General features: G+C 46.9%; 1 long non-coding RNA gene across 1 annotated transcript; it reads right to left on the minus strand.

Moving 5' to 3' along the window:
- Nucleotides 1–24,600: 24,600 nt before the first annotated feature.
- LOC128339499 (uncharacterized) lies at nucleotides 24,601–26,963 on the minus strand. The gene is made up of 2 exons (XR_008313055.1): nucleotides 26,139–26,963; nucleotides 24,601–25,385 (listed from the first exon to the last, which is right to left on the minus strand). It is a non-coding gene; the product is annotated as an uncharacterized LOC128339499 (long non-coding RNA).
- Nucleotides 26,964–27,586: the final 623 nt, after the last annotated feature.

Raw genomic sequence — 27,586 nt, forward strand, 5'->3', positions numbered from 1 at the left:
TTCTTGCTGTGCTGTGCCTTCCTGTCAGGACCCGAGGTTGGGACTGAGAGAAGTTAAAATATATAGACGTCAAAACAATATGTTTGTGACTCTTTTGATTTTTTAAAAACCCATTAAAACCTTTTATTGAATATGCTGCCGCCACCAAATGAAATCCTAATTTGGGTTTCTAACACTGGTATTGCGCTCAAGTGATAATGTGGGGAGAAGTAAGGAGGCACAGTTGAAACAGTTTTAAAGTTTCATACCAAAGAAAATCACTTTATTCTTCTACAATAGCTTCAGTGGTTTCTTATTTATGACCATGTAGGGTCAAACACGTATGTAATGGTTTCTGAGACACAATAACAGCCTTAGGAACATAGGAAGCTGCCATATACTGAGTCAGACCATTGGTCTATCTAGCTCAGTATTGTCTTCACAGACTGGCAGCGGTTTCTCCAGGGTTGCAGGCAGGAATCTCTCTCAGCCCCCCACCCCCGAGTTACAGTACTACTTGCATATACTTCATAACTTGTGTGTTTCCAAATCCTTGTGTGTAAATCTTTGTAGATATATCATGTACAAACAACCACTTTGTATATAATTGTGCTTTGGCAACGTATTGTATGCTTTGGTAGTTTGTTGGTTCAATAAAAAAATCTTGTCCTATTAAAAAAAAAAAATCTTGTCCTATCTTGGAGAAGCCAGGGAGGGAACTTGAAACCTTCTGCTCTTCCCAGAACAGCTTCATCCCCTGAGGGGAATATCTTGCAGTGCTCACACTTCTAGTCTCCCATTCATATGCAACCAGGGCAGACCCTGCTTAGCTATGGCGACAAGTCATGCTTGCTACCACAACCAGCCATCCTCTCCCAGCCTTAGAACTGGCAAGACTGTACACCACCTCTTATATTTCAAACTTGTATTTAAACTCAGGTACTTATATAAGATTATGTCAATACATCAACAAAGGCTTTACTTTCAAGCTATTGAGGTTTAGAAATAACAAGCTCCCTTAGACTTTCAGCACCTTCACTGGGATACAACCCTCCTGTGTAATCAACCATACACACCCAGCATTTACATTTGATGGTCAAGCTTCCTCTACAGAGGTCATGCCTGGTGTGTAAAACCTACCCACCAACTTCCCAATTCCACTCTCAGTCCTGCTCTAGAGACCCTGACCACAGAGCCCTTCTTCAGCCTTAACCATCCCTATCTGAACCTGTCAATTAACTCCAGTTGCATTTTATAGCCACCTGTTCACTCCTTTCCAAAGCCCCTCCCTTGGGAATTCTCTCCAGAAGAGGTTCTTAAGCTTAAATTCCTCTTGATTGACAGTGTTTTCTAACCAATCATCACACTTGCCCAGTGCAGAGGGGGTGCTCCTGAAAGGGAAACAGCCCTCTTGAGCCCCTGTGCCATCTTGGAAGGTGTGTACAGAGTGCCTGGGAAGTGTAGCCCTTCACAATGCTTTCCTCCTAGAGGTCTTAGGAGAGGGGTCCATCTCTCTTCAAGGGCCATCCCAGCACTGAGAAAAGAGCAGTACTGTGCAGAGATCAGCACAGTGGGAAATGGCTCTCACCCGGAAGGGGTTTTTTGCCAATATGGTCCCTGCTTAAAAAATGGTTACAATCACTGCACTAACCTCTGCACTAACCACATCTGCAAAAATACTGTAATGGTACAAAAAGAAAAAAGAAAAGGAGGAGGAGGAGGAGGAATATGCATCCCTGCAGTGTAACACCTAACAGCCAGAGAACCTGTTCTGAGAGCTTAGCAGTTCAGAGGCTCAGTAAAAGCAGTTAAGTAAGATCCTTCACTACTAAAAAACAAACAATTAACAATACTTTTCACAAAGTACACAATAAAATCATAGTATTACATCCTGTGAACTGTATTGAGCTCTTTAGTTTTGGGATATCTGCAATTCTTTAGTGAGGCTAAGCTAATAAACAAGCAGATAATTAACAAAGGCAATCCTGTCTTTCAGTCCCAGTGACTTCATATTTAAGCAGCCTTCTGGTTTTAATATTTGGCATGTATGCATGAAATAATTTATTGCTGTTTCAAAGTCATTTCAACTGCTCAACATTTGTTGGTTCGCTGAAGGAAATAGTAAAAGAAGATTCTTTCATGTGAACATTGGTTCTTAATTTTAACATTTCCTTATTTTTTAAAAATGGGATTTGATGTGGCAATAAACCTTAGGAACATTTCTAAGTGGAGAAAGATTGTAAGCAGGTGAGGATTTTGTTACATGATTTCAAAACTATGAGCTAAAGATGACATCTTAAATCAATAAGCATGTAGGTGGAAAAGTACCACAATGGTGTAGCACAAGAGCCATTGAATCTCTCCTCCATTTTCACCATTTTTTGATGGCTAAAAATCCACAAACAGCACATTACAACTTACGTGGTTCAAGTATCACAGTCTCATGCTGAACTTAATGATAACCTGATCAAGTGACTCTCAAATATTTTACGAATTGTTACCAGTAGCAGTCAGTGAGGGCAGTGCTGGGTGGGGGGGGCAGTGAGAGGCGCCTTTAAAAATAAATTAGCAGGTGCTTACCAACATTAGGGCAGCACCTGCAAGCTGCCTCGAGCAGTGGCGCTCTGCCTGGCATCCCTGTGGAGCGGCGGTGTGGCCCTGGCCTCTGCACATGTGCAGAGTCTCCATGCATGTGCAGAGGCCAGGGCCACACCGCCGCTCCACAGGGATGCCGGGCAGAGCGCCACTGCTCAAGGAAGCTTGCAGGTGCTGCCCTAATGTTGGTAAGCACCTGCTAATTTATTTTTGAAGGCACCTCTCATCGCTACCCACCCACCCCCGGCACTGCCTTCATCAGCCACTACTGATTGATACATAAGGATCCCCCTCCCCCCTTTTATCAATGACAAAGTTTAGACAAACCACTGGAGAGTGCCCCATCCCTCATACTAGCTGCACCTGTCCCCCCTCCAGGCCCACCAAACAGCCTTGTTTGGCTACAGAATTTGCACAGGGCTCACATATTTAAAAATCCAAAGTGAGGTCCAAGCCTCATTTGCTGACATCCTGATTAAGGCCAAAAGAAGCACATTTGCAGCAGATGTCTTCCTGCTTCTGAAATGTGGAGGGGAGAGATTTTTGCTGATCTTCTCTTCCCCTACACTGTGCAGATATGTCCTTGAGGGCTACATGACCTTCAGGGACATATTTGCTTGTGACACATGGAGAAGTGGAGATTGGTGAAAAATTTCCTCCTAAGCATGAACACCCACCCACACTTCAGAAGCAGGAATGTGCTGCACATTATGCTTATTTTGGCTGCATACATGCAGCATTGATCATGACGTTGGCCATTAAAATCATGCAATTTTATTTATTTATTTATTTATTTATTTATTTATTTAAATATATGTTTACCCCTCCCCTCCAGTACACTACTGCTTCAGGCAGCTCACAATATTAATAAAATTGAGACATTATAAAACAATACAAAAATAATAAAATTAAACAAGTTAAAAGACCAACCTAAAAATCACATTTAAAAGTTACAAATCTTTAAAGTTATGAGTAAAAAACTACAAACTGAGAAACCTACCAGATACAAGCAGTGGATAAAAAAACATTAAAAAGCCTCTCTAAAAAGATCTATCTTCAATTATTTTTTTAAAAAACACTGAGGGAGGAAGCATGGTGAAGCTCTTCTGGGAGGGTGTTCCAAAGTCAAGGGGCTACGACTGAAAAGGCCCTGTCTTTAGTCCCCTGCCAAACAATTAAGAAAACAATTCTGCGATTATGGACTATATTTCTGGGGATTTACAGACATGGGCCCTATGTAAACTTTATATCCACACTATTATAAACTATATAAACTTTATATCCACACTGGGCAGTGCGGGGAGTAGGCACAATGTCTCTCCTCCAGCACGCATAGCCACACAGTTCATCACAACTGGACCACTGGATTGTGTGAAAAAATGCTTCCAAAAATGAGCTTGCATCCTGGAGTTAAAAACACTGTACTTCAACCAACCTAAGACTTCCTTCAAATAAAGATATTTGTATACATTTTGAAACTGGATGGAATTTCAAACTATTTTGTAGTATAGTATGTGGTCTTCTGCTCAAAGCAAAATGCCACTCAGGGATTTTATAGAAGTTGTTCTGCAGATCCCAGCATTAATTGTGGGGGGGAATCTTTCTTTGTTAGTCTTCTCTTTCCTAAGAAAGAAGGCAGTGTGGTATCAGCAAAATAAAAAACTAAAACCAAAAACACTTGTAATGTTTTATTTACAATATAGTAAGCTGTAATATTGCAAGCCCAGTGGCCCATCATCCTCAATACAGTCTACACAGCCTGGAAGCAAGTCTTGAATCAAGTTCTCCAGAGGTTCTGGAAGAGATCTTTTCTATGCCCTTCTACCTTAGTGACCTAGACACATATTGAGCCAAGGTGGAGTCAGGAGATCCCGCCTTTGTGTGAGGTCTCTGAGACTCCGAAGCACATGCTCTTCATGTGTGAGAAATTCAGTCTTGGGTTCAGATCCTGGCTTGCTTTGTAGTTCTGGTTAGAATAAGCCAGGATCACTTGGTTCAGATATAATGAGCAATCTTGGCTTCTTCCCAACCAGAATCAGAAGTAGAATTGTTCCAACTCTTGCATGTGAAAGGGAGGCAGGAGTGTGCACTCGGAAGCAGGGATATGCAGGACCACTTTGCGTGAACTGGTTCACTGTGAAAGGGGCTGGTTTGAGTGGTTTGATCACAAAGCAGTTTGAGCTGGTTCATAGGGTTGACCAGCCAAGCCATTCAGTTTGACCAAACTGGTTCATAGAGTAGCAACTCAGTCCAAATTCAGACTGAACCACAGCAAATGGTCTGTGCACATCCTTACTTGTGAGGGGGCTCAAAGCTGTCGTGCTAAGCCAGGATTTAGTCCCAAGTCTGCATTGTGTCTAAACCAGACCAGTGAGGTTTTGGCAATATGCATGTTATTTAAATAAAGTGATCAGTTAATTGACTATGTGATCCCTAATTGGCTGGGATCAGCCCAAGAAGAACCTTTCTTAAAAAGTAGCACCTTGAAAAAACAATGGCACCAAAGCTGCAGATCAAGTAAAGAAGCAGCTATGAACAGGCAGAGAGCAGTGCACAAAAAAAGTAAGCTAGAGATGTGTGTGAAATTTTGCCCCAAAATCCTACTCTTCATTCTAAAAACTATGTGTGGGTGAAACCTCTAGCACGATCCTATTTCTAATGTTTTAACAACTCCTTCATGCATTTGATCCAAGAAAAGTAAGGAGTTGCCACATGTCTCAGAAAAACATATGCTACATTTCATTCAACTCCAAAAATCAAACTCGGTGGCACACATATTCCCTTTGACTTGCTATTTTGGTCAACTGAGCAGAGCTCATAGATTAGCATTGGAGGCCAATTTCTTTAAAAAGTACAAATTCATTTAAATCACACCTATCAGCCCTTTATCACATGAAGTAAATCTAGTCTACATCTTTTCAATATATAGAGCTATTCACATGTATGTGCACAACCGGGCTAAGGGATTGGGCCCGATCCTGGCGGCACCATGGCGGCAAACCCGCCTATGAAGCCTCCCATCAAACTGAGGTTAGGAGAGCGAGGGCTCACCTAACCCTGTTTGAGTGATCGTGTGTCAGAATCAGGCAGAATCGGGGAGGGGGGGTCCCAATAAGGCATTGTGCACTTGTGCGGTGCATTATTGGATCTCTGGGGTAGGGGTGGGGCAATGTGGGGTGGTGCATCACGGCACCCCTACCCTTGGAGCTACCGGCAGGAGCTGGTGCTAGTCTGGGTGGACGATCTGCCTGCCAAGTAAGGCAGCCTGCTCGTGTGAGGGGAAGTAAGTGTTTTCAGGCTTCCTCCCCGCAAATTGGATAGCTCTTTCTCACTGGTCATGAGAAAGGACTCACACTGTACTTTACAGCCCTTTATGATTCGTTTATTTTATTTAACAGTGCTCGACCCCACATTTGTTTTCTGTGCTCATGGTGATGAGTATACAGTATAACTATACGCTTGTAAGATAAGCAGAAACATAGCTTCTTGTGTCAAGGAGCTTACAAATGTATATCGTGGTTGGACAGGGCTGGCAGCCAAGGGCCCAGTACCCTGGAAGCTCATAGCTCCCCAGGAAGAGTCGCGCCATGTGGAGTAGGGAGATTGCGGGAGGGAAAAATGGCTGCCTGCTAGAAGAGCATTGCTTCTACTTCTGCTGCTGCAACAGTGAATCAAATACATACCCACTGTACTGCCAAGGTAAGGGGAGGGGGGGTGTCCCAACAAGGCATGAAGGGACTCACCAGTTGCCCGCTGCCTAGGATAAAAGAAGGGGAGAGGGACAGGAATATAAAAGGGATTAATCAATGCAAATATAGTTTCATGCATTTGGTTTTTTCCTCTCTTTCAGTTGGGGATGAAGGCCAAGGGATTAAGCCAAAGGCTTCATGGAAGAGAGAGGTTTTGAGCTGGAACTTGGAGGGGGGGGCTAGCATCATGGTGTCCGTGTTCTGAGAATGATTTTATTTATTAATATATTTATATCAAACTTTACAAAGTGAACCTCCCCCCCCAAGATAGCTACTAATGACATTTATTTATTTATTTAGCGCATTTTTATACCGCCCCAACCCAAGGTCTCAGGGCGGTTCACAACAAACAAAAACAAAACATTAAAATCAATTAAATACTAAAAACAGTTTAAAACAAATCAATAAACAACCCCAAATTTTAAAAAAGTTAAAAAGCTAAAAGGCCTGGGTTAAAAGATGAGTCTTTAGACACTTTTTAAAAGCCGCTAGAGATGGGGAGACTCTTATTCCCACGGGAAGCGCGTTCCAAAGTCTCGAGACGACAACAGAGAAGGCCCGTCTCTGGGTGGCCACCAGGCGACATGAAGGTAGCCACAGACGAGCCTCCCCTGATGAACGTAGTGGACGATGGGGATCATGCAGAAGAAGACGCTCTCTTAAATACCGTGGGCCTAAGCTGTTTAGGGCTTTATAGGTTATAACCAGCACTTTGTATTTTGCTCGGAAACTTATTGGCAGCCAGTGCAACTCCTGTAATATAGGAGCAATATGGTCTCTTCGAGAAGACCCGGAGACCAACTCGGCTGCCACATTTTGCACTAACTGCAGTTTCCGGACTACGTACAAAGGCAGCCCCACACAGAGTGCATTGCAGTAATCAAGTCTGGAGGTTACCAGCAGGTATACTACTGTATTGAGATAATGATTATGGTAATTGAAAATACCATAAAATAATACTAATACTCAGTAGTTGTAGAATGCTTTTTGAGTGTGCAAAGTGCTTCACATGTATGCCTTGATGGAGTTCAACAACAATCCTGTAAGGTAGGAGGGGAAGGATGAGAGGAAGTGGCTCACTTCAGGCCATCAAATGAGTCCATGGCTGAGGCAAGGTCTGAACTGCTTCGTAGCTCAGTCTATTAGCCACCATACCTACCAGTTCTTGGTATACAGGTACATGGATGGCAAAAAAGGAAGTAGTAACATCAGAACAGCAGAGCAAAATGAGAGAGGGACATTTTGTTTCCTAGGTACTGTACTGGAAGTACACAGGTGTACATATGAAGTTCAGTGATTTATATAGGATTTGCTGCCGAAATGGAATATTTCCTTCAGTTGTTCACTGCTGCCTTCTGGTCAGGAATAGACTCTTCTTGAAGATGATCCTTTTGCATGGTCGTCAGCGTGCTCTTCATTGTCAAAACATTATTATTCAGGATCATTACTTACATCACTGCAAGTACTTAACCTGTGACAGTCAAGCACCCTGTAGACTACTGGTATCACACCAGCAGCTGGTGCTGGTGCTGACATGAAATCCCTCAAACTCAGTGACATGCAGCATGTGTGTATCTAGCAAAGTTCGCCTACTCCCTGGCAATGCTGCCTCTTTCCCTTTACCCTAGGTATTCATTTGTTTGTTTTGAAGAGCACAGTACAACTGAAGTGCAGAAGCAGGTGTATGTGAATTCCAGAGCCTCCTAAGCACCTCTCAGATGGTGTCATAAGGTATGCACCACAAAGATCAAGCAAATCAAAGCAGTTGTACACAATATAATCGTGTTCTAGAAACACTGCCTGGATTCAACTGACTTCTCTACTCTCCTAACTCCATACTGTATAATACTAACTGGTTATTTGAAGGATTAGCAAGATGAGTAGAAGATCAAAGGCAACTGGAAATTGGACTAACTGGACAGTAGTACAGAAGTAGATATCGCTTAAGATAGACCTTGTGTTAACTATGGTACAGACCAATCCTAGCCTCTGTCACAGAATTGCAAGAATACTGTAGTACGAAATGGCATTTATCTTCATTAGGGAAGAGACACACACAGTAATTATTCACTCTCAGACATTTCCTCTGAGAGTGAAGAAGACTTACAATTAGATGTAATTTTCACAAAACTAAAACAAAGCTTATTGTTTCCATTACATAGTTCAGTTGTGAATAAAGTTTAGTAATCTAAATATTAGCGTTCATTAAAATATGATAGTGAAGCTTCTACAGCAGTGTGGCTGGGGATTAGGGAAGTTGTAGTTCAGCAACATCTATGGTGGGGGCAGATTAGGAACCGCTACTCTAAGGCAAGACAGGAGCGACATTTCATGTTACAAGACTAAATTTCCCATAGTTCAACAAGGCAGACAGAGTACTCCTATGTACTTGTGACATCTGAACAGATTCTGGGGAGTTGGGAGATCCTGTTCTAAGATATGGAGAAGAGAGTACACCTAGGCTGCATTCTCATGTAACTTGAAACGAAGTTGCCAAACCTGCAGTTAATTTTTCAAACCATGAATTGCATTGCAGACATTTGTCCAACTGTGGTCCGGCAACCTCCACGTTCAGGGCAGGGGAGCCCCACCCTCTTCCTGGGCTGCCAAGGCCACATCCCAGCAAGCTCCGTAGCACTCGCGCCTCCAGACTGTGGGCAAGGCGTCGGCATCTCTCCAGGGTGGCTGTGCTTTCCAAGGAGGCGTGTCGAGCGCAATCGTGCCTTTTCGGAATGGTCCGGCCTTGGCAGAGAAAGGGCATTTAAATCCCCTTAAGGTCCATGCTATTCAAGCCCTCCTTCTGACAGCAGTTGCATCACTGCCCTCATAGTGGGCAACAAAACTGTCTTGAACAAGCACAATTTGGGGCGGGAGGATCTTGAGTGGGGGCTATTTCCCCATTATTCAGTGATGACTTCCTAGGAGGGGATATGTATATGAGGGTGTGGAGGAAGGAGGCCTAGACTTCTTCGGTTTCTGTAAATTAGCCCCTATATTGTTATTAATATTCCCAAACCTCTTCTTGTAAATAAGCCCTGATAAATGAATTGTGTTATATTATATTCATACAAACTCTGCAGTATTGTAACTAGGATTTCTGTGCTTGCAAATCCCTGTGCATGGAGAAGGATGGTAGAGTCAAAAGTTCATTCTTGTTTCACTTATGGTTTAGCATTTTGACAGTTGATTTTTTTGAGGGGGAAGAGATTTTGAAAAATGGAGGGAATTTTTTGTTTGTTCTGATTGGCTGGGCTGAGGAATGGATGGGTCTGAGAAACTGTATATATTGGGAGAGTTTTGAGAGGGAAGCAGAAGTCTGCTAGTCAGAGTCCTGGAAGATAGTGGAGTCAGCAGAGTCCTGAGAGACGGAGGCCTGGAAGATGGAGAAGTCAAGAGTCTGCTGGAGAGAGGACTAAGGAGTCCAAGAGACAGGGTCCTGGAAGTCAGAGTCAAGTCAAGTCTGCTGGAGACAGTCAAAGCTGCAGGTTGCAGAAGAAGTAAGAGAGTCTAGAAATCTGCTAGGGTGAATCCAGGAAAGTAGAGAGTGAGCAGCCAGCAAGAAGAAAAGCCTAGCTGAAATCACTAGAAGAGAAGGAAGAGCCAGGCTGGATTGAGCCCCAGACCTGTGCCACAATTACAACAAGAGACTACCCACCGTGACGGAAGCTAAGAAGAAAGAAAGCACAGATAATTCTGAGTAGGGACCAGTATAGAGCCAGTTAGTGACTGCGTTTTCCAGTTTTTATTTTCCCTGACCTGCTCTGTAAGTAACTGTTTTGAGTATGTATTTTTCCCCCTGCAAAAGAAATGTTTTAATTGAACAATGTTTTCCCCTAAAAGTAAAATTTCTTTTTATTTAAAAAAAACCCCTAGAAGCTTGTTGATTGTTTCCACCCCATGCCTATAAGCCTTTCTACAATACTGAGGGTTGTTTTGTTGTTCTTGTTGAAGGGCTGTTGTACCATACCCAAAGTCCACTTCATGGCAGTGGTAAAAAGGTTAGGAGGAATAGAGGGCTGTTCCTCCACACGTGGTGGTAGTGATGGGATCTGTCACCTATAGTAGTGCAGTGGGATAGCTGTTCCTCCACAAAGAGAGGGCAAAGGATCCTTGGGTCTGGCCCACTGTGACCAAGGATGCTCCTGTGATGGCTCACCCCAGCAAAGCAATCCATGGAGACCAAATCATACTTCTTCCCCCATGGCGGCTTGCCACCAGGGGACTAGCACTCTCATGAGAGGGCCAGTCTACAGGGGAGGACTTCAGGCTCACCAGCCTTTGGTCTTCCATCATACTGTGCACTCATGAGTTGAACTAACCCAAAAAAGGAGCTCCCACTCTCTCTGGTTAATGATAGAACTTGTGCACAGTGACCCCCCCACCCCTCTCCAGGGAAGTCTTTCATGCACCCAAAGGAGATTTTGATATTTCATGTGTCCAGGCATAGCCAGGCGGGCAGACTGGGGAAACACCAGGTTCCGGGATTACTCTCATTCAAATTTCCTGGGTTAGGATCGGCATTGTGCCATATGCAGATCTGCTGCTGCGGGGAATTGCAGGAGAGAGTAGTCTCGATATCCAGTGACTCCAAGAGAGTGGGGTCGCTGTTCTGAGCAAAAATAAACATGTTCAAATAAGTGGGTGGGCTGGCAGAGGGTCTAGCAGAGGGCCTGCTTTGACAGCTTTTTCATGACAGACACCAAGACAGGGAGAGCTAATGTTGGGGTACCTATCCCCACAGCTTGCTTGTATAGAGCAACCTGGCTGGGTGGCAGGGGCGTAACTATAATAGGTCAAGGGGAGACAGTTGTCTGGGGGTCCACTGCCTTGGGGGGCCTCCAGAGGCAAGTCACATGACTGACTCCCCCAGCTGCACACCTGCCCAGACTTCCTTCAGATGTATTCATCCTCTGAAATGGATGTGAGTGTTAAGACCTGGAGCTACCAGAACAGCATGTCTTTCTCTAGTACCATTAAATGACTGGCATTTTAAAATCTTGTCTCTGGGCCCACTCCAACCTTGCTACATCCCTGCTGGGTGGCATCTACCATCTGCCCCCTATGTCCTGATACTTTCATGAGAGAGTGGTCTGTGGAAGAAGGAATGTCATCACACATTATTAGTGGTTCTTTCTCACACCCCTGTCCCCACAAACGGTTCTTCTCATGAATTGTGAACGGGTGTCCCCAGGGCTTACACTCTCATGAGTGAGTGGTCTGCTCAGGAACAGCATCCATCATCATCACATAAGTCAAATTCCTCCTTTCATTGGGCCAGTGTTGATCCTGCTGTCCAGCACTTCTCATGAGTAAGCCTAGGGACCACTCGTGTTTCCCCAAAGGGAAAGGTCTGGGCCTCGCTTCCCCAACATCATTGTACAAATAATAGACCTTGACCATTCAAGAATTCCTGATTGGGTCTGCTTTTAAACCTGACCCCGGGGTTTGCCGCCCTGCCATATGTGGCCTTCCCAATGTGCTAATGACGTTGCCCGGCTTATATTGCCACCTCGAGTGCATGTGCTTGTGAACTTACATCTTTGTCGCTTCATTTTCAGAGAGCAAATCATGTAGTGCCTGTCTTGCCATCCTGTTCCCTTTCTCTCCCGGTTGCCAGGGATATTGCCAGGGACAGAGTGTGAGGAGGGTGTGCCCCTTTGTGACTTTGCTGTTTGACAGGCTTTTAAACTTTGCCCCCAAACAGCGGTTGTACACATTAGGATGTAACAAAGTTCCATCCTCTGCCCCTTTTAACTGCGGTTTTGTGTAAAGTGTGAATGTGGCCATAGGGTTGTATCCTAAGAGTCGGGCTGTATTCTGAATTCTTCATCCAGAGCAAGGAGTCCATCCGGAGGAAAGAAACCTTAGGATGCAACCCATTGACTGGGAGTGCTGGGCCAAATCTCTTGTTATATTAAATGCATAGCTTGGCCCTTCAGGGGAAGAGAGCTGGTCTTGCAGTAGCAAGTATCTGTTGTTTCCTTTGGTTTGGTTGTACACCTTGGTTTGCATTTGGATGGGAGACTACATGTGAGCACAATAAGAGAGCTGGGTTGGAGAGAAAGTCTTTCCAAGCCAGCTCCTGGAATGGTTTTAAGGACTGCACCCCTGAGATTGGGGGGTGGGGGCAAAGGTAACTCCCGTGGGGACCCACAGAGCTAGAGGCACATTGATAAAATATAAGAACAATTCTGATTCAATTCTAATAGTGTTGAGGAGGCCATGTCAGCCTTGCGACCATTTTTAATTGGATTGGATTGGAATTGATCTGATATTTTTGGTTCACAGGCCTCAGAATTACCATCAATGTCTGAAACAAAATTTGAAGTGAATACTTTGGAAATTCAAAGGCCCTGCTCAGGAAACATGTGAAGGAATTTTAAGGAAAGTTATTTTGAGAGAGAGAGAGAGAGAGAGAGAGAGAGAGAGATAGAGAGATACATACACACACACACATGCATACTTAGTTACATTTCTAAGGCGGTTTTCACACAATCCAAAAGCAGAAAGGCAACATAAATATTATAGGGGTGTGCCCTCGTGTTGGTCCAACATGTCAGGCATTATCAGAAGGAGTTCTGCCACAACAGAGGGGACCTGAGAGTTGGAACTTCAACAGAACTCCCTTGTGTTGGGGCAGAACTCTGTCAAGTTCCCACATGCCTTTTGGATCCAACAGCGCCATCTATCTGCAAGTTCTGTCATAGAGTTATCTCTAGCTGTGCAATGAAAGAAAGGGGCCTAGGGGCACTGAGAGAACTCACATGGCAGTGCAGAAGTCACAACAAGAGCAAGTCAACAACATAGCAGTCTTGGGTAACTTGTTGTTTATGGATTGCAAGTCCATTTTGGCTGGGGATGATGGGACTTGTAGTTCAAATCCAATGTTACCCAAGACTGTATCCTTGCTATTACAACAACAACAATGACCACCAACAAGTAGTATAAACTAGTCGACCCGCACAGAGCATCTGTGTGCTCTTGGGGGCCAGCTGTTCTCCCCTCCCTCCCTCCTCTCTCTTGCCCTCCCTCCTCCCCCCGCCCAACTCCATGGCTGGGCCAGGCTCGCCACTGCAACTTGTCTGCCGGGCTTGCCTCCGCGGCTGCGCCAGGCCACCGCTTGCTTCCTGGGTGCACCTCAGCCAATCAGGCGCCTCTGCCGCCCAGCCAATCAGCTGGGCTCTGGGACGCACATTCTAAGGCACACCCAGGAGAATTAATAATATAGATGTTAAGGAACTTCAGCTCAGCCAGTGCAGATTTCTGCATGCTGAAAAGGTGGTTCTTCTGCCGTAAGCCAGCAGATTACTTTTTATGGGGCAGGCATATCACCTTTACTAAGAAAAAACTCAGAGGTTTATTGGTTTCGAGTATTAAAAATGTTACGTTGACTATCCAAAGTGATCCAACCATCTATCATTCAGCTATTACACTTCTGTCCATTGAGATTTCTAAGCTAAGGATTTGTATATCTCTGCCAGGAGACATAATCCAGATTCACAGCAAATGAACCTCTCTATTAGGCTCTCTTCAGTCTACTGTTCTGTTTTTTCTTCATCAGTCATTTAACAACAGGTAATCTTGGAGGTCAGCTTTCTCTTCCAGACTCATATGAAATAACCAGAAATGTGCCAGTGGGCAATGCTAGCCTGTGAGACATAACAAATGTCACCCAATACTAGCCTAGAGCAAAGCAAAATAATTTTAAAAGCATACAGAAGATCAAGACGGTTTGATAAAAATGTGTGTTTCTGCAAAGGTCAATCTCAGAAGTTTACATAAGAACCAAAAAGCAGGTCTAAACTTTCACTGGAAGGTTTCAAGGTCTCTACCTTCCTTATTATGATTTTGTGGAAACTGACAGCATTTCGACTCCTTAAAGCAGAGTTAGAGAGATTGTTTTTTCTTCAGTTTCGATTCCCTGTGTTTGTATAAGTGTGTATGTACTATACAATTTCATTCCTTCCCAGCCTTCCCAACCTGTTGCTTAGCAGGGAAGTAAGTATGTAATCAAGCTGAGCATCAGATTCAAGAGGCTGAAGGAGATTGCCTGGGTTCAGGTGCCAGCCTTCTCAAAATCGGTTTTTGTTAGCACCCAGCTTTGTGGGAGGGAGCCACTTGGCTCCTGGTCAGCTGACCTTGTGTCCAGAATGGCCCTGCTGGATCAGGCCCAAGGTCCATCCAGTCCATCCTCCCTCTTTCACATAGTGGCCCACCAGAAGCCTCTGAGAAGCCCACAGGCAAGAGGTGAGGGCATGCCCTCTCCCCTGCTGCTGCTCCCCTGCAACCGGTATTCTGCAAGAGGCATTTTGCCTCTGAGGCTGGAGGTGGCCTATAGGCACCAGACTAGTAGCTTCTTCTCCTTTTCCCTCTTTTGTAAACACAGGCTTCCGTGTAGAGAAGTCCATACACATGTACTGTAGGACTGCCATGCATGTGTTGTGAACTTCACGTCCTGTTTGCAAACAGCGACCTGACTTCAGGCCTGGCAGCAGTTCACTAGTATGAGCCAACACTTGTGCAATATTTGCATGACGTGGGGTCATTCTTTTACCTATTTATTTTACACTTAAAATGTTGGTAAATGGCTTCAGCTTAACAACTCTTGTTTCAGTTTTACAATATTTGACAATATTTTCTGCGGGGAGGGAGGCTCCACTAGATGGCTGCTAGAGGCAGTGGAGGCCACAGTGGTGCCTCAGGCAATGGTGCCTTGAGATTGGCAGTCCTTGTGGCAGCTGCTGCAGCACTGGAGACTACAGTGCGGAGGGATTGGCTGGCTGACTCACCCATCCGCGGCTGCTTTCACTCCTCTTCCTCTAGCCGCCGCTGCGGTGCTGTGATGGCAAGTGGGAGAGAGCTCAGCTAGTTCCGAGCCCGCCTACCGTTTCCTGCCTACCTTCCTTCCTTCCTTCCCCAGCTAATGTTGCCCAGAAGAAGGAAGAGATGGAGGTGAGCTACCCAGTTACCTCCTTTCCTTCCATGGAGAAGTGAGAAAGAGCCAGGAAGGGAGTGGGTGGCACAGGTGAGCAACTTTTCACTATCCGCCTCCTTTTTTGCTGTATGTCTGGGACTGATATTCCCAAACCTGAGTAGAACACAGTTTTTGATTGTGTGAATGACCTCAGGTTGTTTTGTTGCAGTTCAAAATACTTAGGTGAAATGTTGGACTGTGTAGATTCCTAATGACCATCACTTTCCTCCTTCCTGCATTCAACTACTCATTCAGGGAATTTGGCTTTGTGAGACCAGCAACACAAGACAACAGTAATCCAAGCAGGGGTGTAGCGAGGTTTCCGGACAAAGTGCAGCCAGGGGCCTTCCATTGTGCACACTTTGTGTGCGTGCCCCAAGCCATGCCCCCTGCACCTGACATCAGATGCAAGGGGATGGGACAGCATAACCCACCCAAGCCTTCTCCTCCCCATTTCTCACCAGCTTGCTGCTTGGGACTGGTCCCATTCTTGCAGCTGCCGTCATTATGATGGCCACTGCCCACCGCTGAGCTGTTGCTGGGGGGGGGGGCACCCGAGGCTCGGAGTCAGTGCAGAGCAGGATGTGGCTGCCACCGTGTGTGGCCAGTAGCAGCACCAACTCGACGGCATGGATTGGGGCCGGGCAGCCCCTCCTCTGGAGGCTCCTGCATGGCTGTGGTGGCCAGTGGGTGGAGCAGCATCGAGGGCAGTGAGGGGTAGTCCACTGTGACCATCCTCCTGGGAGAAGGAAGCATGGGCAGGGGGAGGAGAAAGGAAGGAAGCCCCAGCATACTTCTTCCCGTTGCATGCGCACCCCAAAGCTGCAGGGCACCAGCGCCTGGCACAGAAAGGCTGGTGGCAGCAGCCACTAACTGGGCGGATTCACGCACAGTACAGAACTGACTTGCAACCTGGGCTATCCAGTTCACTGCAATTGTGTCAACCCACACCATGGCAGGAACTGCATATTATCTTGAGATCGGAAACCTAGATGTGTAACCATGAACTGAAGTTGGTTTGTCACCCGTAGTAATGCTCCGCCTTAGAGGTTTGCACTGCATCTGAACCCACGTTCTTCGTGAACCCCTGGTTCTTTCCAGGCAAGCCAGCCCCTTTTGCCTTTGGGATCAATAAATAGCAACATAGGAAGCTGCCATATACTGAGTCAGACCCTTGGTCCATCTAGCTCAGTATTGTCTACACAGACTGGCAGCAGCTTCTCCAAGGTTGCAGGCAGGAGTATCTTGCAGCCCTCTCTTGGAGACGCCTGGGAAGGAATGTGAAACCTTCTGCATACAAACAGGCAGTTGCACCTCCCAGAGTAGCCCACCCCCTGAGGGGAATTCAATGCAGTGCTTGCACATGTCTCCCATTCAAATGCAAACCAGGGTGGACCCTGCTTACCAAAGGGGATAATTCATGCTTGCTACTGCAATACCTGCTGATGATGTAGGGAGGGCTTGCCTGTTGAAGGGCAGCACAAGGCAGTCTGGGAGATCATCCAGGGCTTCTCTAGGAAGCACAAACAGGGGGTTTATGTCTGGCTCAACTCCATTATTTCCAACAAACCAAGGTAGGTGTGATCATCTGCGGTGCCAAAGTTCCCTCCATATCTCGTGTTGGGAGAACCACAGGCTCCCCACTCTGTGTGAAACCGCCCACTAAATAAAAACCTCAAATGAAACTGTGATGCCTTCCTTGCTCCTTTAGGATCCTGACTTCTGGAAACACTCCTGCCTCCTAGAAAAGCACCAGTCTTGGGAGCCCCTTGGGCCAAAGCTATTACAAAACCATGGGGCTTCTTTCCCTTCCCTTCATCTCTAAATGGTAGAATGATATATAGCTTATTTAGCGGAGGCCAGTGGCCAAACTGAAATGGCTCGAGCAGAATGTTTCTTTTAAAAGGGTAAAGCTTCACTAAGTACATGCTTCTAAGAGTACAAAACAAACAAGCAACAGAATTGCATGTCACAAGTTCATGAGCCAAAGAACACACCAAACTGGAATTCTAAATGCTGCTCTCTCCCTGCATCCTGCATCATTCCGTCGCTATTTGAAATAAGAGGCCCCTTCGTTTCAGAAAGATTCAATCATATTCAAGATTTGGAGTTTGATCAGCACTGACATAGCCTGGATATCTCTATGCATTCCTAGAGAATCTCAAGGATGCCTGATTCCTCTGGAGTTCCCGTCCTGAAGGGGTTGTCTCTCTCTCCACTGGAGTCTCCCATTGAGGTCTCAAGCGGACTCTAAGGGGAGTCTCCTATCAGGCTGTGCTCACGAGCAGCCTAACCCAGGCTAGGGCAGCCCAACCTGGGCTAGGCTGCTTGTGTGGAGGGCCACGCTCACTCCAGATCCTAGAACTTCCACCACCCACCTAATCCACTTTTTACCCCAACCTTTAATCACGGTTATGGGTACAAATGTACCCTTAACCCGGGCCAGCACCAGGTCTGTGTGTATGCTCGGGCTGCATGCACTGACTCATGGGGATGTGTGGATCATGTGAGTGTGCCAGCAGTGTGTCCCACACAATGAACAAGAAGATCATCTGGTGGGGAAGGTAGGTTTGGTCTTGCTCCACCCCCACCCCTGCCGCACATCCTCCCCTCTGGGCTGCAGTGGTTGTGTGTACGACATTTACATCCACCCTTCTTTGGGTATATTTTCTCACTGAAAGTTGCCAGGCTGCATCTGCTATGGCGCTCGTGTCCTCTGTTGGCTAGCACTTTACAGAGACATTGCCCCAAACATTTGCATCTTAAGAGCTTTCCTCCTGGCAGAGATGGGGTCACCTGGATTTGAGTCATCTAATTCTGAACCTGAAGACTAGTTCTGGAGCAGACTTGCTCAAGAGCAAAGATGAAGTGCAAACCAAAAAGTCAAAGGTAACAAAAAGGGGGAGAAAATCCCTGACAGTTACATGTGGTGTAGTGGTTAGAGTGCTGGACTAGGACCGGGGAGTCCTGAGTTCAAATCCCCATTCAACCATGATACTTGCTGGGTGACTCTGGGCCAGTCACTTCTCTTTCAGCCTAACTTACTTTAAAGGGTTGTTGTGAGGAGACATTTAAGTATGTAGTACACTGCTCTGGGCTCCTTGGTGGAAGAGCGGAATATAAATGTAAAATAAATAAATAGGAGCCCCTCCCTACCATTTGGAAGCTCCCCCGGGCCTTGGAGGCCATGGACCGGTGCCCCAAGGTCCGGGGACCAGAGCACCTCTGGCTCCTCTGCAACTGGTCTTTAGAGGCATCTTGCCTCTTAGGCTGGAGGTGGGCTATAGCCATCAAACTAGTAGCCATTGATGGAACTGTCCTCCATGAATTTGTCTAAGCCCCTTTTAAAGCCATTCAAACTAGTGGCCATCACCACATCACTCTCTTCCTTATTCTTCCTTCATATGTATTGGGATGAACCCTGGCTCTGAAAACAGGGTTCAGCCTAAACCCTCATGGAGCCCTGATTCAAATAAAGCTTTGAGTCAAGGGAGGGCTTCTTTACACTTACAGTTTATCACTGAACACAGAGACCAGTGTTAGCACATACACAAGCCATTTGCACTTTGACTATGTTCTGCTGAATATTTATCTGTACAGGTGTAGAATTATCGTGGGAAGTGTTCAAAGTTCAGGGCGAGGTGAAAGACTCCTTGGAAATGCTGAAATATGGCCCCATTCAAATCAGGTCTGCACAACTTGTGACTTGCCGAGCTGAATGCATGCCCAGCAACACCTGCTGGGTGTTAAGCCTGCTTGGGGGACTGGAAAAAGTGGGGTTTATCAAGCACTTGGTGGATCACTATGCAAGCCTGGGTGACCATGGAATACTATCACATTCATGATAGAATACAGTGGGGCTATTCTCACGAATGGGAAAAATCGGGCTAGGAAAGCCTAGCCCGATTTTTCCTGATTGTAAGAACCACTGGGCTCAGCTGCAAGCCCTGTGGTTCTCGAGTGGGTAACCCGCTTTGGTAGCCTTCCTCTTAGCCCGGGTTTGCAGAGCGAGCACTCTGCAAACCGGGGCTATCTGGTCGTGAGTAGCCGTGGCAGGGCTCCACGCCATGGCTACTCATGAAGAGACCCCCGGAGGGGAGGCAAAAAGCCGCCTCCCGGCTCCGGGGGTCTCGCCAGCATGCCCTGCGTGCTCGCGCAGGGCATGCTGAAGCTTGCAGGGGCCAATTGGCCCCCGCTCCCCCCAGTCCCCGCCGGCTCCGTCACAGAGCCAGCAATTGTGTGGGCGGCTGATCCGGCCGCCCAGGGCACCTGCCCCGATCGTCTGTGGGGAGAGTGGGCTTAGCCCACTCTCCCTGCAGTATCATCAAAAGTGGGTCTCACTGATCGTGAGACCCGCCTCAGTGCTTTACATTGGAGCCTGTTCCCACATTCATCCAGACTCTCATCAAATGTGCAGTAGTTTAAGTGTAGAGAAAAGTAACGCACAAGGACATGTGAACCGACTGTAATGAAGCAAGGCACGCTCCTTCCCTTTAGGTACATTGTCCCTATGCTTTTCAACAGACGGTCTTATTCCCTCTGCTTATTTTTGCCTGTGTGGTTTTCTGAAAAGACTCCCTCATTTTCTATAATGAAATGTTCCATTGCAGGGTAAAATTGCCCTTATCGCCAAAGTACTTTAGAGACCACACACAGAGAGAGTGTTAGACTGAGGGGACCTGGCTGGTGTGGAGATACAATGTCTTCTGAACATCCCCCCAGCTGTATTACTGGCCTTAAAGTATAAAATGTTCAACATCTGCTTAATATTAGATTTCTTTTCATACAAGATGCCACATGAAGAAGTTCTTAAGCCGGGATACACAGGAACCAAAATATAGGAGGGAGTCTGCAGGAACCTAATCAGAGAGAAATGTTTGAGTTGCTTTCAGCTGACAGAAGATTGCCCAAGCCACGGGATCTGCCACATGTGCCTTCTCCTCCCGCCCCATCTGAAACCCTCACTCCATATTCTTTTAAAAGGGATTTGAAAGAGACTTCCCAAACCTGATCATTATGTAAGGATTTGACCTCAGCCGGCTACTTTATAACTATCACTTTGCCCCTTCTCTAAGATCAGCCTCTTAAATTATCACTGTGGAATGCTGCTTCATGCTTTCATGTTTCAGGGAAAACTAGGGAGAGATGAGAACACAATAATCAGCCTGTCTACAAGCAAAGGAATGGGGAATCTCTCTTTGCATGGTATACATTTTCTAGTGTTCACTACCTTGCACTCAGTCCAATACAGGCATAGGTGTGGTGCACGAGGGGAAAAAACAGAGGGGTGGGCCAAGAGTCATAGTAAATGTCAATATTCTTATTGATTGGTTTATTCAGACTATCTATATACCACTTTTCAACAAAGAGCCCCTGGTGGCGCAGTAGTAAAACTGCCGCCCTGCAACCAGAAGGTTGCAAGTTCGATCCTGACCAGGGGCTCAAGGTTGACTCAGCCTTCCATCCTTCCGAGGTCGGTAAAATGAGTACCCAGAATGTTGGGGGCAATATGCTAAACCATTGTAAACCGCTTAGAGAGCTTCCAGCTATAGAGCGGTATATAAATGTAAGTGCTATTGCTAAGTGCTATTGCTAAATGGTTCATGCAGTGGCTTACATACCAGAGAAATGAGTGGGCTGGTGATGGAAAGATTCCCTGTCCCAAAGTGACTCAGAATCAATTTTTTTAAAAAAGAATTCTTTTTTAAAAAAATGAGATTCCAGCAGCAGCCACCGGAAAGGATTCAATGCTGAGTGGAATAGGGATGGGCTTGAATAGGTTCTGCCCCTGGATACATTCAAGATTAAAATCGAACAACTTGAGAAGTCTAAGCACAAGGAGGCTTCTGGGCACAGATTCCAAGCTAGGTGACGGGGCGGGCCTATAATTGAGCAGCCATGTTGCAAGCAGGAGTGTAGTGAGGCTGGCAGTGGCCGTGTGTGTCCGCTGCCGTGGCCCCTTGGCCCTGCCCCGTGTCTGACATCAGATGCAGGGCCCGGCTAGCCACGCCCACGCATCTGACGCCAGACGCGGGGTGTGTGGTCTCCCTCCCAAATGGGGCTATGTGGCCTCATTTGGAAGGGAGATTGGCCCGCGCTGCGTTGGGCAGAATGGGCCGGAGTGACTCTCCCAGCCTTAAAGGCAGGGAAAGCCATTCTGGCTGCGCTGCCAATGCAGCACGGGCTGATCTCTCTCCTAAACGGAGCCACCTGGTCCCGTTTGGGAGGGAGATCGATTGGCCCCGCTGCATTGGCAGCGAGACCAGGAGCAGCTCTCCCTGCCTTTAAGGCTGGGAGAGTCACTCCGGCCGCACTGCCAAGACAGCGTGGGCTGATTGTGGCTCCAAACAGGGCCCTGTGGCCCTGTTTGGGACCGAAATTATGCCCCTGCATCTGACACTGCGCTCGCAGCCCGATGGGTGGCGGTCCAGGTTCTTTGAACCCGTTTGCCCAATGGTGGCTCCGCCCCTGGTTCCAAGGACATGGGCAACCTGGAGCCATGGGTGGACTGCAACAGGCCCCAGCATTTGCCACCTCAGCAGTGTCCTCCCCACCAGCCCACTGTTTGCCAGCCACTGCCTCAGGCCGCTGGCCAACCCTCCCTTCTCTCCCTCCATCTCTCTCTTTCTTGCTGGCTGGCCAGTGGCATCTGTGTACCCGTCCAGTGCAGTTGCTGTGGCTGGCAAAGGGCAGGAGACCAGCATTGCCAGGCCATAATGTCTTTATATTGCACAAGGGACCAGGCTGCAGAAGCCAGAGGTAGCGGTTGTGAGTGAGCATGGGGAGGTGAGCATGGCATTGGGTCAGTGGCCAACCTGGGTACAGGTTGCCACCAATGTTGCTATGCCACTGCTAGGTTAGGAAATGTCTATGTTGACAGATACATGGGACACATGCCACATGGGAGACATGTGTGAGCACTGTAAGATATTCTCCTCATGGGGTGGGGCCGCTTTGGGAAGAGCAGAAGGCTCCAAGTTCCCTCCCTGGCAGCATCTCCAAGAGAGGGCTGAGAGAGATTCCTGCCTGCAACCTTGGGGAAGCCGCTGCCAGTCTGTGTAGACAGTACTGACCTAGATGGACCAATGGTCTGACTCAGTAGAAGGCAGCTTCCGATGTTCCTATGTAGGAAGTGTGGTTCTTCCTGTGATTTTGCTACATGTGGACATAGTCCAGGTGAGAAGACTGGCAATAGTCCTGTTCAGTGCTTGAGAAGGGGAGCTGGATTTAGTCCTCTCTGCCTTCTTCAAACAGCTGATGAACACTATCACTGATTTGCAAATCACCACAGCATGGAAGCCAGAAAACAGTGATGCCACAGTCTCTGAGGTCTATACAAATGCATAGAGCATGGGAATCAATTGGAAGGAACTTAAAATCCTAAAGCAGAAAACCAAATGTGATCTGATAGCTGTCACTGAACCATGGTGGGATAAATCTCATTATGGGAACATAGAACTTGAAGGGTAGAACTTGTTCAAAAGGAACAGATGCAACAGAAAGGGAAGGGGAGTTGCATATGTAAACAATGTGTGTACCTGTACGGCTATCTATTCATCAGAGCACAGGTAGCCCCCGCTAACTGAGCTAAGAGGCACCTTTGAAAGTGGTGAGTCCCTTATATTTAGCAGGGGGAGAGCAGCTGTCCCTATCCAGCCCCAGCATCGCATTCTTCCAGTGGCTGTGGCTGGTGTTTACCATGTGTTTCTTTTATACTGTATGGTCATTCACATGACTGACGCAGCAGCGTAAGGAGGCTGACAACAGCCTATTTGTGGCCACCACTGTGGCCCCCTGCCCCCCATCTGATGTCAGATGCAGGGCCCAGCTAGCCACACCCATGCATCTGTCGTCAGATGTGGGGGGCATGGTCTCCCTTCCAAACAGGGCCACACAGCCCTGTTTGAAAGGGAGATCGGCCTGTGCTGCGTTGGGCAGTGTGGGCCGGAGCAACTCTCCCTGCCTTAAAGGCAGGGAGAGCCGTTCTGGCCACTCTGCCAATGCAGTGCGGGCCGATCTCTCTCCTAAATGGGGCTGCACAGCCCCATTTGGGAGGGAGATCAATTGTCTCCGCTGCGTTGGCAGCGAGATCAGGAGTGGCTCTCCCTGCCTTTAAGGCAGGGAGAGTCACTCCGGCCACACTGCCAATGCAGCATGGGCCGAGTTTGGCTCCAAACGGGGCCACGCTGCCCCATTTGGGACCGAAATAATGCCCCCCTGTGTCTGACATCAGATGCGGGGGGCGTGTCTGGGGCCGCACTGGCAGCCCCTGATTGGTGGCAGCCTGGGTTCTGTGAACCTGTTCAACCAATGGTGGCTCCGCCCTGGACTGAAGTTTACCTGGCTGGGGAGAGCTGGTGGGTGGAGGGAGGAGCCATCCTGCCTTCCCCCACACCATCTATGCCACTCTTGGAGAACTGCTGCAGTCACAGTCAGTGTAGACAACACTGAGCTACATGAACCAATGGTCTGACTCGGTATAAGGCAGCTTCCTGTGTTCCTATATCACCCAGTGAGAATGGGGATTTGAATACAGGTTTCTGGTCCTAGTCTAACACTCTAACCATTGCTCCACACTACATCTATAGCAAGGTAATAAACAAACAGCCTTCCTTTCCCTTCTTTTGAAGGAGAAGGACCGCAAATATGAGCCCATTTTATTCTTTTGGTCAGGGCTGCACAACTTTGACCCTCCAGCAGATGTTGTCCTACAGCTACCATAAGCCCTGATTATTGGCCACTGTGGCTAGGGATTATGGGAGTTGTAGTCCAAAAATAGCTGGAGAGCCGATGTGCAGCCCTGGTTTTGAATAAGAGTCATTCAGGATAAAGGCCAGAGACAGAGGTACTCCTAATGAATAATCATATGGGGTCTGAAACAAGGGGGAGAATGCCCCTTCCCTCAGCAAATTGTACTTGGGCCCCTTGGGACCATTGGGCCTAAGTATGCCTAACCCTGCGTTGAATTGTGACCTCTGTTTGCAAATCTTTCAGATGCACTGCATTTTAATTATTCCCATATGCTTATGAAGAGTGCAAAAGGTAACGGAACAGACACTTAATTGTTCCACCTTCATTTCTGTTCCTTTCAAGAGTCAAAGGAATGCTGCAGCTTATCTCTTGCATATCGGTAAATAAGGGTTATTGACTTCCCTTAACCATAAACTGAAAATGCTGTTAAATGCACCATAAACAAAACTTATGAACCCCCTTTTTAATATGATTAAAATGGTCATAATGATCTGATATTTCTTGCTGATTGAATCTGCCACTTCTGTTTACAAGGAAAATAAATAACACATGTTTTCTGCCGTTCTGAAAGGTTCCTATTTATTCTGTGGTCATTTCCCACTTATGATATTTCCAGCTTAATTTCACAAAACAGCTTTTACATGGTTTGAGAGGGGAGGGGAAACCCCTGCTCTTATTGTACATTGTCTTTAAAATATTTTGCCTTTGAGCTGTGGAATTTTATTTGTAGGAACAACCAGCCATGCCCTTTTTGAGGCCTGGATTATTCTAAATCAAAAAGAGAAACAGCTTCATGACCTACAAATGTCTGCATAATTTGGGATTTCGCTTTCTTCTCCCTTGTGTAGACATGAAGGTTACCAGAGCCCAAGTTCAAACAGAAGATCTGTGCCCGGTAGTTCAGACTGCTCTTTGGGACCCTTGTTGAGCTCAGGTGTGGTGCTCTAGCTAGTCATTTCAGTCCCTGGGGCAAGCTCCCAATTTGACACCCATTAAGCACACCCTCCAGAACTGGCACCAGGATAAGCTAAGGTTGATTGTGGATCTGTAGGGGCACTGCTGCTGAAATGCCCAGTTCACATTGTTCAAACAGACTGCAGTTCAGAAGTTGTTGTGGAGAAAACCTGCTGGCTTACATACTCCTGATTTTCTTCTTCCCCATCAGAAGTGCCTAGTGATGAAATATGCTGTACAGTGTTAGGCTGCAGTCACCGGGTGAATGAAATGCTGCAGCATTGCTATTTTGCCTTTCCTGCTGCTGCCTTCACTGAGCCTCCGAGCAAGGTGGTATCCAGCTAGGTATCTTCCACCGTGAAAACATACTTAATTATTCCATCCTGAAAAGAAAACATTTCAGATGTAGTTATTTTAAGTGCTGTCAATATATTGCCCATTGTGTGCTTATGTTTGGGTAGCACGCAAAGACTGGTGTCATTCCTCCTAATAACATTACTGCTCAAGGGTTCTGGAATAGAGTGTCCCCACTGGGCATTGTTCAACTTCAAGGATATTTAAATCACATTGAATTCAAGAGAACTAAGCTCTTAACTGTGCATGAAAGCAACGTTGGTTTCGAAAGGGCTTATGTGCAGAGCACTTCATTTCTTTTTGTGGAGCCTCATCCATTCTGTGAGGCTGTGGCATTATATAGTAACAACTTAACAGTGTAGCAACTATATTATATTTCACCACGATCACACACAGAACAAAAATAAATAATGACTTGAAAACATATAACATTTCTCTTGCTTCTTCTCTGATTTCCATCATATCTTTCCTCAAGGGTCACCTTTTGGGGGTGGGGCTTTGCTCAATCCGCTAGCCTTCACCCCCTACTGCAAGTAGGGGAAACTAATGTCAGTAAGGTCCTCTCCACTGGCTCAGCTGGGACCCACTGTCTTTGGCTCCTTCCCTCCCAGAATTACCTCCATGAGTGGACATTCCACCTAGCTTCCTTAGAGGGAGAGGTGCTCTTACCCCCTGGACTTCTGGGACAAAGTCCAAGGCCTCCACAGCCCCTGGGGCTCCCCAAATCCTCATTAGTCTGTCCAGGGTGGTGTGGTTGCCCAGCCAAGCATGATGATGCTTACTTTGAAGGGGCGGGTGTGCCTCCAAAGACCTTTAGATCCGGCCTCCAAAATTACCTAGGTGCACCTCTGGGGAGAGGTAAGATAGCAAGGCTCACTACTTCGGCCCAGCTGGGACCAACTGCCATTTGGCACCTCCCCTCCCAGAACTTTCTCCCTCAGTAACCATAGAACCTAAATTTGCTCATTTGCCTCTCTGTTACCATCTCTTTTACTTTGGGTTTTGTGTATATTAAATGATGAACCATTATTTTAAATGGTGAACTGGCTTCGCCTTGAATGCATTGGCAGAAGGCGGTATATGAATGCAGAAAATTAATGTGTCTGTTTAAGGGAGGTGGATTTCCCCAATTAACCTTCACGCCCTCTCACATGAAATTCCAGGCACGGGCATTGCCTCAGAGTTGGGGAGGAGGGAAGTATATTCACTCCACTCCTTCACCTGTCAGCGGGAATAAAGGTCCGTGCTCCTCCCCGGGAGCCCACCGGACCAACAACCCCCTTCCCTGCTGATCATCTCATCTTCGGCAGTCCCTGCCTTAAATAAAGCCCTCCATTTAGGACAATCCTCCCCGCTTCCAGCTTGCTCCTTCTCCCTTGGCCAGGCAAGTGGATTGGCCACCCAATCTCTGGCTTCCCAAGGGGCCTTTTCCTCCAACTCCACCCCCTTGCTAGCATTTCCACACAGGGCTGCAGCTGTGGGGCCGACATCATCATTATTCCATCTCCACCACTCTGCTGCCTCTCGGGCTGCACCAGCACGTCCCCCAGCAGCCGTCGCCTGCCTCTCTGAGTCCTTCCTATCTTCTGGGAGGGAATTGCTGGGGTTGTCCCGGCAACCAGAACCTGCCTCTCTCGGGACGTCACTGTTTGACCGGGTAAACAACCCTATTTCATGGAGGAGGGTGGGGAAGCCTGGCATAATGAATTAATCTTTCCTTTGCCTGCCATCACTACAACGTTTAAGATAGACAGTGGCTGATATTCTCACTAACTGTGCACAGGCGCTGCTTGGAAAGTACCTCTGCAGCTTTTAATAATCCAGAGTCCCACTGCATGGGTGGAATTTCCACTGATCTCTTCTTCCCCCAGAAGTGCACATTCAAAAGCACTTCTGGGAGGAGAGATCAGTAAAAATGAACCCCCCTGGTCTATGCAGCAGGACTCTGGATTACTAAATGCTGCAGATTCACTTTGTAAGCAGTACCACCACACTGTTAGTGAGGTTGTTGGCCATTTTGTTTATACATTATCTCTATGTATGCACATACAATTCAAAAAGGCAGTATCAAGAGTGGTGGACATCGGAGGAGGTAGAGGTCAGCATGTTCACTTCCAAACACCAGATTCTGATCTCCCTGAGCCCACATCCTAGTCCCAAATATACTGCCATAGTAGCCAAGTTCTAAGTATTGTTTCTATAAAATTCTATCAAATGTGATATACTAATG

This window comes from Hemicordylus capensis, chromosome 1 (assembly GCF_027244095.1).
Source record: "Hemicordylus capensis ecotype Gifberg chromosome 1, rHemCap1.1.pri, whole genome shotgun sequence".
NCBI classification, from domain to species: Eukaryota; Metazoa; Chordata; class Lepidosauria; order Squamata; family Cordylidae; genus Hemicordylus; species Hemicordylus capensis.